The sequence below is a fragment of the Rhinolophus ferrumequinum genome, chromosome 8 (genome assembly GCF_004115265.2).
Source record: "Rhinolophus ferrumequinum isolate MPI-CBG mRhiFer1 chromosome 8, mRhiFer1_v1.p, whole genome shotgun sequence".
In the NCBI taxonomy this organism is placed as follows: Eukaryota; Metazoa; Chordata; class Mammalia; order Chiroptera; family Rhinolophidae; genus Rhinolophus; species Rhinolophus ferrumequinum.
The window spans coordinates 12104359-12116733 of NC_046291.1; positions in this window are offsets into that span (position 1 = coordinate 12104359).

Consider the following 12375-nt stretch of genomic DNA (forward strand, 5'->3'; position numbering starts at 1 on the left):
CAAGTGTGAAGGTACAAATCCAACCTAGAGTTTAGAGACATATGTGTTAGTTTTGGAGCACAGGTTTGATGTTTATGTTTCTCAATGCTTATAAATATATTGAAACATTTCTGAATTGCAGTGGAGTTGGATAGGTGGAGAATGCAACCATTTGCACTCAGTTGCGTTTCAGTCTATTGCAGTTGAGTTGAATAGTTGGAGAATGATGCATTGAAAAACAAAATTGGGTCACCTAACATGCTAATACGTTTTAGCTCTTAAGTAAGTGTATTTTAGCTCAATGGTACATTTTGACGTTGCTTTCTTTTCAGCAAGAGGTCATTCATGCTATTCTCAGTTTTTTAATGTCTTAATTTCAAAGAATAATGCATCCTTACCATTTATTTAATCCTGTTGATGTGAATAAATTTTGGTGACTTATACTTGAAGAATTTTAAGGAGGGTGGATACATAATTTTCCAACTGCAAAAATGATGTAATCTTTGTTCACTTGTTAAATTGTAATTCTCTGCTATGGTCATCGAATCCAAGACAGTGTTTACTTTGAATTGTTATATAGTTATATTATTTAAAGATTGAAAATTCATTGCAATTAGGGAACACACAGCCTCACAAAATAAAATGTGGTTGTGATTGCAAGGATTCTTTATGTCGGTGAATTTTGGGGGGGTGGGAGATGCATGTCTCTGTAAAGGCTATGTTAGGATCACCTGGGTAGCATTGCAAACATAGACACGTTCCACTTCCAAACCGCCAAGATGCTGATACGCCTTCTCAATAAGAATTCTTATCATAGTAAAGCACTGTTAATGTTCCGTCCCCCCAGTGTGTATATTGGGTAGCAGGAAAGGCTTAGTGACAACCAATGATCTTAAGATTATAGCTACATCCCTGGTAAACTAATAGCACGTTGGCATCATCTCAGACTTTTAAATATTATTTAGTTATTCAATTTGGAAAATAATATGTTAAATCTAGACAATACTAGTTTTATTTACAGTTTTAAATACTCATTTTGAATAACTGGTATTACAGGGTTTTATCATTGCCTGTCTGACTTGAGACTCAATTTTTATAGCCTAATTTTTCATAAGCTATCATATCGTATGTATACTATTAGATTGTCTCCGTCTTGGAAGGAAAGCTATTACATATCAAAATCACAGATCAGGCATTTTACTATATGATACATATAGTGGGTCAGTGAGTATTTGGCACTCATATGAATGTTAAAACATTTCAGGTTAGCAACATTGTTATAAATCATTCCTGTTTCCAAAAGCAGAGTTAGAAATGTTAAATAAACAGAAACAACATTTGAGTGCGTATTACCATGTGCCAGACACTGTTCTGAGTGCTGTCTGTGTATTTAATTTAGTCATCACATCAGCTCTATGAGACAAGCACTGTCGTTACACATTGTTGCTCAAGGTTACTGTTAGGATATGGCAGAGCCATGGGTTGGACGTGGGTTTGATCCTGTGTTCTATCTCCTGAGCCTGTATTCCATACTACAAATAAACATGATTTTCTACTTATAAACTTACCACTTAATTTGTACCTTATTTACATGAAAAAGAGTTACAGTACATATAATACGGCAAACTAAAACAATACATGAAGAATCTCAATATGGAACTTAAGATATTTTTATTGTTTTTACATTATTTGCTGATAACAGTTTTGGGTAGGAGGGGAAATAGGTAAGTGGCTGCTGTTCTGGAATCTTAATTTTACATACTTGATTGGGTAACATGGGTAGAGGCATAAATTTAAATCTTGAGTTTTAAAAAAACATATTCCTTATGGGGTGCCTTTCCTATACCAAATTGGTTATTTAGCCAAGAGGAGACCTAAGTGAATCCAACAAGTAACAATACAGAGCTTGATCATGAAGCCTTCAGGAAAACATGAACAGCTAGAAAGTCTTGAAAACCCATTCATTTGATAGTTTTAGAAATAGCAAATTTGTAAACATGTCATTACAGTGATTTGATGTCAGTATGAGGGTCCAGTGAGCCATGCAGAAGTAGCTTTATATGTGAGGAGCTCAAAGTAACCTTGTCTATGTTTAGTAATTTCGTCAAATTTCAATGTTCAGATAACGAAGTACAGTCCAAATAATAAAACTTGAATGTAAGAATTCTTGCAGTGGGAAAATTAAAATTCTAAGTCTCAAAATTCTGCTGTTGCGATACTTAAATGTGTCAGCACAATGTCTGTCTGGCATGAGGTCGGGGTAATAAGTCTCCGACGGATGTGCTTAACGAGTGCTACGTGTCTTGGAAGAACGTCTTAAAAGAGTTGAACTTCATAAAATTCGTACATTATTGGGGCATGACTAATATTCATGATATATTTTTTAATTTTATAAATGGAAATCATTTGATTTTTGGTTTTCAGCAGGCTAAAAAGTGGAAAATGGAGACCAATTGCTGGGCTGTTCCAGATGGTTTCAATGCGATTTTAAAACTCTTGAGTCACATAACATCTGATGAAAAAACTCTGACTTAGTGATCCAGCAACTCTCAAGATCCCACTAATAGTTAATGGGTGCAGGAAATTGGGCCCAATTCTGTCTGATTTGAAAACCTGTGCTTTTAATGAGTTAATGTGCCCCCAGTTTTGGCAAACGGGGCAGCACTTTACAAATTGAATTTGGATCTGAAAGATTATCTTGATGAGTATTTTAGTGAACGTTTGTTGATTAGAAAGTGTTCCTTGGAGTATTTGATATTGTGAAACTTACAGATCCTACGCAAGAGAAAAATTTAATATTAGCTGTGCATATTGGTATATATGGTATATGCGAATTATTTTGTCTGTTTATAGAACTGATGTCAGATACCAATATCTGTAGAATTAATCATAACTTTTATTCCCTATGTGATGCTGTTCTCTGTATTAAAAAGTAACCACTAGACTGATTTTTTTTTTTAATGGAATGGAATTGTAGGCCAAACGAGACACAACCTAAGGAGCATGCACCCGGTGGGGAAAAGGGCAAAAATCTGCATTTTGTTGCAGCAGTAGACAACCGTTGTATGTAACTGTAAAATAGTGAGAGTCTGTAGAAAACCTCTTCTTCAGTTACAACCATTGTATGTAACTGTAAAATAGTGAGAGTCTGTAGAAAACTTCTACATCTAGAGTAGAGGGAGGACAGAAGATAATGCCCTTCAAAGTTAGAAAGTCGATGCATACTATATTCACATTTTTAAAATTTCCCTCTAAAGTTCGCCTGCAAAACCATTTTGCAACACTGAGGAAAGCATTCTCACTATGTTTTGACCAAAATTGGTATTATCCAAATTTCTCATAAGGCATTCATATTCACCAAACTGACTTGAGCTGATTAAAAAATTCCGTTCATTCTCAAAAGAAGGGTTGTGCTCATTAAGTTTACACAAGAATGGATTACAGACTTTAGCTATTCCAAAAAGAGTGGCAAGTGATTTAGTATTTTAAATCACCAGAATTTCCTAGGGAAGCTTTAAAACAAAACTAATGCCTCTTGTAGATTTGATTTCGTAGACCTGAGGTGATTGTTTTGGAAGGTAAGTTTGGGAACTATTGCTTTAGATTATAGGTATTAACAAGGATATTAACTCAATGTTATTAATTAGAAGAGAACGTTCATTTGCTAGGATGCAATTTGTGAGATCTTACAACATTTTTGTTTTTAAACTTGAGACCTTTCTTTCTTTATTTTAAGGAGGGCGCAGTTCACAATGGCCCATGCAGGGATCGAACTGGCAACCTTGGTGTTATTAGCACCACGCTCTAACCAGCTGAGTTAACTGGCCACCCCAGAGATCTTTAACATCTTACATGGACTTAACTACATACACCTCAGCTGGTTAAGGCAAGAGGTTGGTCAAGAGGTTTGATTAAAAGTGGGCCAGTTAATTTCAAGCTACTTACGGCCACAGGTCACAGTATTAATCACAACCAACAAATTGTCATTAGGGGATCCTAACGGGAAGGGGGAGAACCAATGGTGACCTCATAGTTATAAGGGCAACTTGTGGTCTTAACAATTGGGCATTCCCACTGGGAGAAATGGAATACAGAAACCAAGTGTTCAAAGCTCAGTGACCTCTCTCCCGTTAAAGTTTAGGTAGCAACACTAACAGTGATTCTAAGAAAAAAGGAAGTGCTTACTGAACAGATTTGGACTTTTCCCACCATTAGAACCTTTGGTTATGAAGCAATTTAGTGAGAACTCAGTGACGTAAATTAGTGTGTTTGTGCTGCCAAATGTGTAAGATCGTAAGCAAGTGTAAGCCATAGAGTGGGCTCTTTCCGTGTAATCCAAACAGAACAAAGTGTTCCCAGTGGGCCTGAGGCTTCCGTTTCATGGGCAGCCTCTTAATGTGACAAGAAGTGACGGCCTTAAGAACATGACACTTAGCTCCCTAGTACTCAAACCTGACTTCAGGATTATTTTTCAGGCAGGAGCTTTCATAGAATCATCCAGTAATTAAGTAAAATAACGTGTTTTTAACTTTTTGGAAACAAAGTTGGGACTCATAAAAATCGCTCCATCAGATCAGTGCGTAGATTAAGATCTCACTGTGAGGAAACCCAGAAGCTCCCTGACAGGCAAACCAATTCTCAAGGTTGGGGGAGCAGCGACTGCCCTCCTTTCAGCCTGTACTTGGGTCCTAACAGTGCACTTTGGAGATGTCTCACTAATTATTGCTATTCTCACAACCCTGGCCACAGTAATTGCTCCTTCAGCCCACGGGTGGATACACAGCCTATTAATGTTCACTTCTGTTTGTAACTCCTCCACAGACGTCAACTATGAATCCACTGGTAGGTCTGGGTGACAAATGACATTACTGCTCCTGAGGGAGATTTTTTCCATGTGTAGCTTAGATTTGCACCGTGTATTTACTAAAGGAGCAGCTGGTAGCATGCTCTCACTGCGGTAGATCTTAGCATGACACCTGTCAGTAAGTTCTCCATGCTAACTTCATCCCAACTTAACAGCAGCATTCATTATGAGACAATGGCAGGGTCCCCCCTTCTGTTCAGTTACAAGCCCTGCATAGGAACCCAACCTGTTGCTTTAGCCTTATCACATCATGCTCTAATCAACTTACTACCTGAAAACTGATTTATAAACTAAACCAGCTCATACTATTTTCCCCTCTCCTTTGAACTGGTGTAACTTCTTGAAATATAATGCTTCTGTTAGGAACTTCCTTCAGTCCTTGCTTAAATGTCCCATTTTTCCTTATTATTTGCAATCACTGACCACACAGTGAGTTATTACAACAGGTACAATCACTAGTGTAAATGTTTTGTACATGTTATGTATGTATATATGTGTGCAGATTTGCATATGCATGATGGGTGACATTAGATCTATGTACAAGTATCGTACATAGCTGATAGATTGGTAATTTCTTTAATAATTACTAGTTTATCATAATTTCATAGTTTATCAAATGGCAAACCACATAGTAAGAAGTGTAAACCCATTTTATTTGACTACTTTCGCTGAGGAGCAGTGCATTAAATACCAATAAAACTGTCAGGCAAAAATGTACACATACATACAAGCCTATGTAGGTGGAACTCTAGGAAGTTTTTTGACTAAGAAATCTTAGGTTGTATTTATGAGTTAATTTCCCATGGTTAAGTGTGTCATCAGCTACGATGATGAAAATAACTCCCTGTGGTAAAAATAAATGGACTAAAAATGCATCAACAAAGATGTCTACATACACTATACAAACGTTACATTTATCTAGCGCAGCCAAATGTTTACATGATTTACATATTTTCATAATTTCTGATGTCATTTTTCTGCAACTGTATTATACGTCTGCACCTTTTTGAAAATAAGTGGCCGTATCACGTGACCTGTGTCTGCCCACTGGTGGCTGGGCCTCCATTGCAGCACAAGTCCTGTGCTTTCTGGAGGGCGGACGGGCTCCCTCCCATCTGGCTGCAAGTTGCCTCCTCTGTCAGTGTGCCTGCTTCTAACGGCCTCCTTGCTTCTCCTGTGCTGCACACAGGAGCCAAAGAACTGCCTTCCCACAACTGTCATTCAGGAGTAAGTGAGGCTAAGACAAAAGGAAGGGAGCAATCACAGGCCTGGCTTTGTGAGCGTTTGTTTAGACTTTGCAAGGCAATTTGGGTTTCGATTCTGAAGTGTAAGGGACATGTAACAGCCAGAATAATGACGTGTGACTGTATAATGGGTCATCGCCTCTCTCCATTGACTTCTAATTCTTTACATTTCAGTCAGTCCAGGTTTGCTTAAAACAAAACAAATCTTTAAAAAGAAGTCAAGCCATTGAAAGGGGACCATGCAGGATAGGATGACACCACCAAATCCCACGGAGTTCTAATTCATTCCTTGATTCACTCAAGACAGCATATGTGCAAACAATGTATCAGATATGCATATTTTCAGAAGTTTCTCATGTTGGTGCCTAGAACGCCCATTCATCCTCAGAAGTGGGGTGTTGCTGTGATGTGAGCATTTCCAGTCTGTTACCTAGTTTGTGTATCGTACGTAACCTGCTAAATTTAAAGTGTGAATGTAATGAAATATATTTATATTGAATAACACTTTGTTTTGCATAGAGTTCATTTGTTTAGCCATATTTATTATGTGTCTTCGTACATATTTTTGTATGTATCTTCTATGTGCCAGGTAGAGCTTTAGGTATTGGAGACTCAGCCGTGAACAAAACAAGACGAAAAGCCTTGCCCTCAAGGAGAGTACATGGGGGAGAATTGCCAAATATAATAGGTTTGATAACACGCAGGATGGTGGTAAGTGCAGGAAGGGGAGATGAAGTCGCTCAAGGACGTGAGGAGCAGCATGGTGGAAAGGGGTGAAGTCATAACTGTGAACGGAACGACCAGCGTAGGCCCTACTTAGAAGGTTACATTTGAACTTGAGGGAAGTGAAAGAACAAGCAAGCCATGCCGCTCTCGAGGAAGAACTTTCCAGGCAGAGAAATAAAGCAATTCAAAGACCTGCCTAGACTGTTCAAGCAGCAGAGAGGTAGCTTACTTCACGGGTGCATAGTGCGGAAAGAGCATCAGACTGACGTCAGCGTTCTCCAAACACTACGCCAAATGCACCTTGGAGCAATGCTGGCAAATACCCAAGGGAAAACGCTTCCTGAGAGTTTCTTGCCAGACAAATCATGGGGCATCTCTAAAGCCGAAAGGAAGTGATTTTCAGGCCAGCGTGTAACTCTCTAAAAAGGACTGCAATTATCTGCCCAAACATAAATTGGAATCTAAATTTGAATTTGTAAAACCAGAGCCAGTGAAAAACATAATATCCAACGAACAGTGATGAGAATGGCACTTATGCTCCACCCAGACCTACTGAGTCAGAATCTTCAATTCTAACAAGATTCCCAGGTGAGAAACTCTGCTCTTAAAACAATTCTGAACTCCCGTACAGCCCCACCGGTTGAGTGGTGGGCAAACTTTTTAACTTTTGGTCCAATTTACCTTGATTCCAATTTGGTTTAAAACAATATACAATCTCTAGGCTGGCCTCAGTTTTTAGGGGGCTCACGGTGCAATCTTGTGGTTTTATGCTCACCTTTTTCTTTTCTAACATGATATCTGGAACATGGGGTGGGGACAAGAGTCTCGTGTCATTTGGGGGTACAAGGGGTCCCCTGCACTCAAGTTGGTTCTTGGGTGTGCCCTTAGCTCTGCTGAGAAGTGGATGGTCCCATCCTCCTCGGGGTGTCCTGCTCATTGGCATCTGTGTCTGGCTTCTGGAAGTAATGAATTCAGAATTTATTCTTGCTAAGCTCCTTCACGGCCCCGCTGCCCCTCCCTCTTGCCTCATCATCCTCCCTTTGATTTTCCCTGAAGCTGAGACCCTCACCCACATGCTCCATTCCAGCTTCCGCTCCACAGTCCACCCATAGCCTTTGCCCTTACCTGCCGCTTTTCAGCTCAGCGTCTCCCACCTCTAGAGGTTTGAAAAAGGATCGATTGCGGCCACCCTGCCCACCTTTATTGGAACAGGGCCACCTGGCACCGCAGGCTCCTTCCACAGTCCCAGGTGGGAATAGACAGAATCCTCATCCTTATCTTAGCACAAGTTTCTCTCACCAAGCCAAGGCCCTGAGGAAAACTGGGACACACCTTTGACTTCCCCCTCCCGTGTCGCAATCTCCCCTGGCGTCTTCATCTTGTCCTTCCGACCATCTCCCGGGACCAGAACAGACAAACTCCTCTTTTACTCCCTTTGGTTAATATCTTCCCTTTCTTGATTCCATGTTTTTAGGCTAAACTCTGGCAGACAAGCTTATTTTCTATGAATTTTGGGATTATTATTGCTGTGTGGCTCAGGCCTCGCATTTGATATAGTAAATAGAAGCAAAGGAATTTAGATACTTCTTTGTTTTCAACTGACTTTCAAGCATATTCCCCTATCGTCTCCTCTGCAAAATACCATTTAAATGTCAGAAACTGAACACTCTTTGTTCATCGTTACATTTCTTTCTCTACACATGCATCTTAATAATTTTCATTTTCCAGCATCTCATGATGGCAGATGAACACCTTGAAACCATATATTTGGAAGAGCAGAAGGGAAAAGCATATAAATTTCTTTAAAAACATCATCTCCATTATGTTGCAGAAACTTTATGGTTAAGTCTAAATAGTTTTCATAAGGTAGTAAGAAATAATTTTAAAAATTGGAGTGGTGTAATATAAAAAGAAACTAAAATTTTAGTAAAATTTGTACAGTTGTCCTTTCATTGATGGTCAGTGAAGCAAGATAAGAGATTAATAAATGAAAAGATATCAAAAAAATCTCATTTGGAAACTTAAGACTGCTCTTCTAAATAACTTCCTGTCACAAAGGAAATCAAAATTGAAATTACAAGCTTCTTAGAATTGAATGACAATGGTAATATTAGACATCAATAACTATGGAATTTAACTACACACAGTCATACAGTAAAGAAAATTCAGGATTCAATGATTTATTAATAAATAAGAGACTAAGCAATTTATTCAAATGCATAATAAAAATAACCTCAAAACAAATCAAAAGAAAGGAAAAGAATATAATAAATATAAAACTAGAAATTAATTGATAAGCAAATGAATGTAGAAGTAATGGATGAAACCAAGAGTTTGACCTTTGGTGGGAGTGAGTGGATTAATCACAGATACATTTTTAGCAGAATAAATTGGTTCTCAGGTTCATCTGAAAGAATAGATGGGAGACCACTTGTTAAAGATATCAGATTGGACACACTTACTAACCTCCGCTCCCTCCTGAAATCCTACACAAACGAGAATGCAGATGTTTTTCTTTGGTTTTTGCCTAAATACTTAGGGACAGAGAGGACTGGCAAAGCAGATGTATACGGCAGCTGACTTAGTTCCTGGAAAGCTGTATCCTAACCAGGCCATGGAAAACATTGAACCCTTCACAAGAGAGAAGCAGATAGATTTTCTTGAATGTCATAGTGATACCAGAAATGTGGTTAAAACGGAATGATTGTGGGGAGGCAGGCTGAAAATTTGTGATGAAATTTGATAGATAACAAGTCAGTGAAGTTTCAAAGTGAGACGTTAGATCCTGAAAAAAATGAATAAGAAAGTTTAAATCAATCAGGAAAAGAAAAGATTAAATGCCCTTTAACGATTACAATTACAATTAATTAAAATAGTAGAAATGAAATTTTGACTTTTCCAAAGAATTTGGACAAAGTATTTGGTTCTAGAACATCACTGCTCTTGCTACTTTTATATAATTCACTCTTTTTTAAAATTATTTTTATTAGTTTCAGGTGTACAAAGCAATGTAATAGACATTTACAAAGTGATAACTTCACAAAGTGCTAAGCCTCCCCCATCTACTACCCCTCTGACATCATATATAGCTGTACTTTACATCCCACGGTGGGGGGGAATACATATATATATATATATATATATATATATATATATATATATATATATTTGACATTAATTATGGTTGAAATTCAATATTATTCTACTTCGGCTTCAGGTATATAACACAGTGGTCAGGCATCTACACAGTCTATGAAGTGATCCCCCTGACAAATCCAGTATCCATCTGGCACCCTACATAATCTTTACAACATTATTGGTTATACTCCCCATACTGTATTTCATATCCCCGTGACTATTTTGTGACTACCAATTTGTACTTTCTAATCCCTTCAACTTCTCCTCCATCCCCACTCCCCTCCCATCTAGCAACCATCAGTCTTTTCTCTGTATTTCTGAGTCTATTTCTGTTTTGTTTGATCATTTATTCTGTTCTTTAGATTCCACATACAAGTGAAATCATATGGTATTTGTCTTTTTTAGTCTGACTTATTTCGCTTAGCATAATATTCTCTAGGTCCATTCATGTTGTTGCAAATGGTAAGATTTCATTCTTTTTTATGGCTGAGTAATACTCCATTGCATAAATGTACCACTGTTTCTTTATCCAATCATCTATCGATGGGTATTTCAGTTGTTTCCATATCTTGGCTATTGTGAATAGTGCTGCAGTGAACATAGGGGTGCATATATCTTTTCGAATTAGTGTTTTGGATTTCTTTGGATAGATACCAGGAGTGGAATTGCTGGGTCATAAGGTAGTTCCATTTTCAATTTTTTGAAGTACCTCCATACTGTTTTCCATAGTGGCTGCACCAGTTTGGAATCCCACCAACAGTGCATGAGGGTTCCCTTTTTTCCATATCCTTGCCGACGCTTGTTGTTTGTTGATTTATTGATGGTAGCCAGCCTGACAGGAATGAGGTGGTATCTCATTGTGGTTTTTATTTGCATTTCTCTGATGATTAGTGACGTTGAGCATTTTTTTCATATGACTGTTGGCCATGTCCTCTTCAGAGAAATGTCTCTTTATGTCATCTGCCCATTTTTTAATTGGATTGTTTGTTTTTTTGGTGTTGAGTTGTATGAGTTTTTTAAATAAATTTTGGCTATTAACCCCTTTATATGATTCACTTTTACTCCCTGTAATTATGCTTTTCAGTTAAACATATAATATAACGGGACTAGTTGCTGATTTTAAATTCTTAAACTTTAAGTTGACTCCATAAAAAGGTACAGAAAAAATTTAAATTTGTATAACATGTAATGTTTTAAAGTAAAGACTTTCTGTGTAAAATGTTTCAAATAACATCTAGGACAAATGTTTTTTACTTAAAACACAGAAATGTTACATGAATTCCCTTGAAGATCAACATTTTCCCCCATTGGGTCTTGTCAACAAATGCCTAAATTTAATTTACAAAAATAGCTCATTATAGCATTGTGGAGATTTTATTATATTTTTGGAAAGCACGTGTGGATCATGGAAAGAATATGTTATTAAATTACAAAACAAGCTTTGAGTGTGACCGTGGGACACAGACCTAAGCTTTCTGCGTGTTACCTAAATCTGGATGGTCGGGTCAAGCTCATTGGCTCTGCCAAACTCCAAGTTTCACTGTGTGTTTTGCCAACATTTTTTTTTTTTTTTTTTTTTTTTTAACATTGAGTTTTTATGCCTTTGGTGGAGTCTGCGTTGTCCAGCTTTATCCCGCTTGGCACCATAATCTATTGTCATATACAAGGTTACTTGACACATTTATATAACCTGTCTGGTCTCTGAACACTTTTGAGTCTGGCATAAGTTCCATCCCAACTCCAAAACTTGTAATAAATAGGCACTTGTGGGATCCACCAGGGATCAGCACACCAAGCATTATCACTCCAATAACAATATAAGTCGAACCAAGAACAAATGTTAGAAAGCTTAGAAAAGCCAAATGTCTTGTGAAACTGGCATATGCCCATGATTCATTTTTTTCTCCTCCCCCCGCCCCTTTTCTTTCAAGCAAGTTGTCATACTTGTTTGCTTTGTGCTATCTTGATCTTCCTTCATGGACCAGGAATTCAGGAGCCATAAACTCTGATTTCTAGTCAAGATGACTCTGTTAGTGAACCTTTGAACTTCCAGATGGAGTCTGGATCCAAAACGAAATAAATGTTTTCACAGACCAGAAATCACCAGAAATGCAATGTTATAAACAGAGCCAAAGCCACATAAAGGCCTTCACTAAAATGATTATTAAAGAATATACTTCAGTAGGAATAAAAAGGAGCCTAGAGGAAAGGTATGGGATACAAAAAATGAGGGGAGCAGGAAAATTGAAAGCAAATGTTTATTAACTGTAAAAAAAAAAACCATCAATTTTTGTTTGTTTTGTTTCAAGAAGTGTGAAACTGAAACTGTAGGTAACAATAAATTGAAGAGAAAATGTTAACTAGCAGTTAGTGTGCTAAAAGCTTTTTGGCCATTGTTTTTCAGGACAAAAATAAAATTACTGA